General features: G+C 41.6%; 1 non-coding gene across 1 annotated transcript; it reads right to left on the minus strand.

Annotated features, from left to right (window-relative positions):
- Nucleotides 1-3,240: 3,240 nt before the first annotated feature.
- TRNAG-UCC lies at nt 3,241-3,311 on the minus strand. Its single transcript has one exon. It is a non-coding gene; the product is annotated as a tRNA-Gly (tRNA).
- Between the last annotated feature and the right edge of the window lie 2,958 nt (nt 3,312-6,269).

Genomic DNA, 6,269 nt, shown 5'->3' on the forward strand with positions numbered 1-6,269 from the left:
CACCTTTCCTGATTTTAAACCACATAGTATTCACTTTTTGTGTTTGAACAACTACCTCTTGGTCTCTATACAGGTTCCTCATGAGCACAAGTAAGTGTTCTGGAATTCCCATTCTTTGCAATGTTACCCATAATTAGTTATGATCCACAGAGTTGAATGTCTTTGCACAGTCAATAAAACCCAGGTAAACATCTTTCTGGTATTCTTTGCTTTCAACCAAGATCCACGTGACATCAGCAATAATATCCCTTGTTCTACATCCTCTTTTGAATCCAGTTTGAATTTCTGGCAGTTCCCTATGAATGTACTGCTGCAATTGTTTTTGAATTATTTTCAGCAAAAGTTTACTTGCATGTGATGTTAATGATATCGTTTGATACTTTAAGCATTCTGTTGGATTCCTTTCTTTGGAATGGGCATAAATATGGATCTCTCCTAGTCAGTTGGCCAGATAGCTGTCTTCCAAATTTCTTGGCATAGATGAATGAGCACTTCCAGTGCTGTATCCATTTGTTGAAATGTCTCAGTGGATATTCTGTCAATTCCTGGAGTCTTGCTTTTCACCATAGTGCCTAAGGCATCTGACTACTAACCAGAAGGCTGACCCACTAGCCACTCCTCAGAAGGAAGAGTAGGCAATCTACTTCCATAGAGATAACACCTCAGAAACCCAAGGAGGGGTCACTATGAGTCAAATTTACTCGACTTGACAGCAGTGAGTTTGATTTTGTTTTGTTTTTCACCAATATTTTCAGTGCAACTTGGACTTCTTCCTTCAGTACCATTGTTTTTTATTTATTTATTTTTCTTTAACTAGTCTTTCTTTTTGTGGTTGAGAATATACACAGCAAAACATACATCAATTCAACAGTTTCTTCATGTACAAGTTTTGTGACATTGATTACATTCTTTGAATTGTGCAACCATTCTCACCCTTCTTTTCTGAGTTGTTCCTCCCTCCTTAGTGTAAACCCACTTCCCTCTAAAGCTCCTGTCTAATCTTTCAATTACTGTTGTCAATTTGATTCCATATAAATTGTTCTTTCAAGAGCATAACGATCAAGGCAGACCGTTTTTGCTAGTTAATCTAAATTATTGTTTGTTGTTAGGAAGACTTCAGGATCAGCCTGTATGACCCTGAAGCCAGAACTAGATGGTGCCCGGCTGCCACTGACAACCAATCTGAAAAAGATCAAAATTGGAGATCTTGGATAGGGAGGAGAAAAATGTGGAAGAAAACTCAAAATCATTAAGGAAAAAAAAAAGACCTGGATTATCAGTCTGATAGAGAGTGGCGAAATGCCTGAAACTATGGCCCCTCATCACTCTTTGGACCTGGAATTCAACTCATTCCCATGGTTTAACTATCAGTCAAACAACAGACAGAACTACAAGGTGAACAATTATACCAGGGAGGTGCACTCCTTAGAACAATCAACCATGGGAGATCAGAAGGGCAGCATTTGTGTGGGGAGAAAGCTAAGAAGGCAGGAATGCATAGCAAAGAAGGACACAGGGAGGCAGTGAGAAGAGAGCTGTTACATTGTGGAGACTGCAGTCAATGTCACAAAACAAAGTGTGTATGAATTGTGGGATGAAGCATGAATTTGCCCTGAAAAATTTCACCCAAAATACAATTTTAAAAAAAAATAAAAGAAGAAGATGACTTTAGGAGATATTTTTGGTATAAAGTATAAATATTATGTCACAGCAATAATTTCAGGGGTTCATCCACCTTCCATGCTCCAGAAAGTCTAGAGTCCATGTTGTTGTTGTTGTTATGTGCTGTCGAGTCAGCCCTGACTCATAGCGACCCCTCCTTGGGTTTCCGAGGCAGTATCACTACAGAAGTAGGATTGCCCAACCTTCCTTCCGAGGAGTGGCTAGTGGTTTTGAACCGCCAGCCTTCTGGTTAGCAGTCAAGTGCCTTAGCCACTATGCTACCAGAGAGTCCATGAGAAGTTGGAATTCTGTTCTGCATTTCCCTCCTCTAGATCAGTGTTCTTCTATGGAATCTTTGATCAAAATGTTCAGTAACGGCAGCCAGGCACTATGCAGTTCTTTTGGTCTCATGGCAAAAGAGGCAGTGGTTCATGGAGGCAATTAGCCACACATTCTATAAACCAAACCAAACCAAACTCACTGCTGTTGAGTTGATTCTGACTCATAGCGAACCCTCCTTGGGTTTCTGAGGCGGTATCTTTACGGAAGTAGATTGCCCGGTCTTCCTTCCAAGGAGTAGCTGGTGGGTTTAAGTCACCAGCTTTTTACTTAGCAATCAAGTGCCTTAGGCACTATGCCACCAGAACTCCCACATTCTATATCCTCCTTCTATTCCTGACTATCCTTCTTCCTCTGTTGTTGCAGGTGTATAAAGACCAACGATTGTGCCTTGGATGGCTTGTTGAAAGCTTTTAAGACTCCAGGCACTATGCAACAAAGTAGGAGGTAGAACAGAAGCACTACATATGCTGTTAGGCCAATTAACTGGCATGCTCATGAAACCGTGATCCTCAACCTCCAAACCAAGGAACCAAATCCCATGAGGTGTTTGGTTGTACATAAATGTTCTCAGCAGCTCCCCGCCCCATTAAAGTAAATATATCTATCACACAACTTTTGTTAATTCAATTGTTTATAGGTGTAGAACTTACTGATAGCAATTACAATAATCAGCTGGGCAGCCCTACCCATACTCAATGCAATTTTTCCATCACTGTTAACCTCCCTTTTCTCCCTCCTTCCTGTTCCTGGTAACACTACTATGCTTTGGTCTCTGTACATTTGCCTTTTCTTGTCTTTTTATATATGCAAGGTTATACAATATTTGTCCTTTTGTGATTGAGTTATTTCATTCAGCATAATGTCTTCAACCTCCACATCATAGGTACCAGACTTGTGCTGATCCTTCTAAAAGAAATTATTCAAGCACTGGCTGAATAGTATTCCATTGTACCATATTTTATTTATGCATTCATCTGTTAACGGGCATTTAGGTGTTAGGTGCCATCAGGTCAGTCCCTGACTCATTGCAACCCCCTGCACAACTCAGCCAAATGCTGCCTGGTCCTGCACCCTCCTCATAATCAGTGGTGGATTGATTCATAATTTGTGGAAGTAGGTCATTAGGCTTTTCTTCTTAGTCCATCTTAGTTGGTAAGTTCCACTGAAACCTGTTCAGTGTCATAGTAACATACAATTCTCCACTGACACATGGGTGTTGGCTGCCCTCTAGGTGCATGCATTGGCCAGGAATCGAACCTGGGTCTTCCACATGGAAGGTGAGAATTCTACCACTGAACCACCACTGCCGTCTAGAAAGTACTAAAGTTGCTAAATTAATAAATAGAACATTATTTAGAAATAGGAATGTAACCACCAAACAAATTCTAAACAGAAATGTTTAAAATTTGCCTCAGGGAAGCAAGGGGAGGGGTGAAGCAGCCTTCATCATGCCAACACCAGCAGTCAGCACCCCTCCACAAGTCTCCACATGTTCCAGGACCCTTTAAACCACCAGGCTAGCCAGGCTCTCATCCTGTGCTCAGATGGGATTGGCTAGACTATTAATCAACACTGCTCAAACGTGAAGATCTAGTCATCCAAAACAAACTCAGTTATGACTAATGAAGTAGAGTGGGCATTTTACTGTAACATACTCCATGTAAGGATAAAGATAAATAGAATAGAGCAGTATGTTAAGGCTGAAATTCATCTACATTCATTCAATTCATCTGTTCATTTTATAGATGCAAAACTAAGACCCAGCGAGTTTAAATCACTTGTTCCAGGTCAAAACCCAGATCTTCTGTTTCCCATTTGTGTCTTTGCCTATACCAGAATTTGAAAAAGAAAGTGTTTAGGATGCTTCTGGTTCTTTGGAGGGGCTCTGGTGGGATAGTGGTTCAAGTATTTAGCCACTAATCCCAAGGTTGATGGTTCAAACCCACCAGCCTCTCTGTGAGAGAAAGATGAGGCAGTCTGCTTCTATAAAGATTTATAACCTTGGAAACATTAATGAGGCAGTTCTACTCTGTCTTGTAGAGTCACTATGAGTCAAATTGACACAATGGCAGTGAGTTTTCAACTTCTTTGGGTTATATGTAACAGAATCTCATTTTAAAACAAAACCATAATTTTTAGAAAAGTAGACAGGAGCATGGGCAGTTTTTCTCTCCTCATCTCTCTCTGAGGCTGCTTTCCAAAGAAAGTCGCTCTCAGGATTCACCCTCAAGGGTGTGGGACATTCTTCAGAGATAGGAGGCTTGGTCCTGGATGGGCAAATACAAGGTCTGGGCCAGCATAAATGTCAAGGGAGAGGGGATGATCCTCAGAATGCTTTAAAAAGGGGTGGGCAGAGGTGGCGTGAAATTCAGTGTTGAATGTCTTCTGGGCCATACATCTTGCTGAAAATATTATTATTAATGTCCTAGTTTTAAAGGCAAAAGACTGAGACCCAGAGCAGTTAAGTAGATGGCTACTTTGTAACAGAGACGTAGTGAGCACCAGGTCTTCTTCCTCTTGGTTTAACACTCTTTTTTTTTCTCCCTCTTTATGCTGCTCTTCTATTATATAAAATGACCCTCTTTGGTAGTCCTTGAACAAATTCCATCCCTCCTGTTTGCCATATTTGGGGAAGAACAGTAGTTAAGTGATGTCGGTGCTTGCTGCTTGGAGCCATCAGGCCTGTGGGCTTCTTCCATATGGAATCCTCGCTTTCTGGCCCATGGACCAAGGCTGAGAAGTGATTTTCCCACTACTTGCCTTAGTCCACTTAGTGTCATTTGCTCTGCATTAAGGAGTGTGCTAGATCCAGCTCATATTGGCTCACCAGAGCCAATTATTACATTTTCAGGAATTTTGTGAGTTGGTTGACATTATGTTGGTAGCTTGAACTCAACTGTGGTGAGAGGATTCACAGCACAGAAACTGACAAAAACTGCAGGGTTTTCCTCAACCACCAGCTCATTGTTGAGCGTTTACCTACACACTATTGAGTCCATATGCACACTTCCTGTCTGGAAGACTTTGGAAGATGTTTGTATAAAAACTACAATGTAAGTTCTTCTTTTTTATTATTATTATTATTTTTTAAAATTGTGATTTGGGTGAAAATTAGAGTAAATTAACTTTCCATACAGCAGTTCACATACACTTTGTCTCATGACATTGATCACAATTCAACACAATGCAACAGCTCCTCTCCCACTTTCTCTGGACAGTCACCTCTTCCCTATGTCCATCCCTCCATGCACCCGTGCCCCCTAAGCTGTCTCCTTGTGCATAAACAACTCTTCTTTCTTCCATGATTGTTCTCTCCAAGGAGTGTATCTACCTCAGGCAAATGCCTCAGCTTCTATGCCTGTCTTTTGTTTGGCTGGAAGCCACAGTTGTGGGGCCAATTCCAGACCTGAAGGGCAGCTAGGGGCCATAATTTCAGTGGTTCCACCAGGTTCTATCAGACCAGCAAAACTGATCCTCCCCCCCTTTTTTTTTCAAATGATTTTGAGTTTTGTTCTACATTGTCCTCCATCTCTGTCCAGGATCTCCTACATAGATCCCCCTCCAAGTGGTTGACAGTGGTAGCCGGGCACCATCTAGTTCTTCTGGTCTCATAGTCATATAGACTGCAGATCACATGGTGTACCAGTTGCTAGGACTAATTGTTTCCATGAATCTTTAGTTTTCTTCATTCTTTTTTGCTCTGGGTGAGGAGAGACCCATCATTGCATCTAGATGGCTGCTTGCAAGCTTTTAAGATCCCAGTTGCTACTCACCAAAGTAGGAGGTGGAACAATGTTTTGTGTAGTATGCTATGCCAATTGAGCATGATGTCCCCCTGTGACTATGGTCCTGAGCCCACAGGTTCAACTAATTGGTCTCTCTGGGTAGCTGGCTGTGACCAAGAAGTGACTACAACCTTGTCCCTTGTCAGCTCTACTATACACCTGGGAATTCAGATCATACATATACACTTATAGGACCATAGTCTGCCAACCCTATACATGGTCTTGGGTATACTCCCCACTTCATAAATATACCTAAAAGTTCAGCCTGCCCACCCATCTATTCACCCATAGACCCATGTTTGCCTTCACTGACAATGCAGTACTGTATGTGCAAAGGGTTCATCTTTGTTGTCTGTACCTCCCATGTACCTCTTTATGTTTTTCTCTTCCTCAATGCCACCATATTGATCACTCACATTTGGTACATTGCCCTTCTCTTCACCCAAATCAATACTTATCTCTACCTATCTAACAGTGTTC

Source organism: Orycteropus afer, unplaced genomic scaffold (assembly GCF_000298275.1).
Source record: "Orycteropus afer afer isolate SDZICR_OR568_19922 unplaced genomic scaffold, OryAfe1.0 scaffold00033, whole genome shotgun sequence".
Classification (NCBI taxonomy): domain Eukaryota; kingdom Metazoa; phylum Chordata; class Mammalia; order Tubulidentata; family Orycteropodidae; genus Orycteropus; species Orycteropus afer.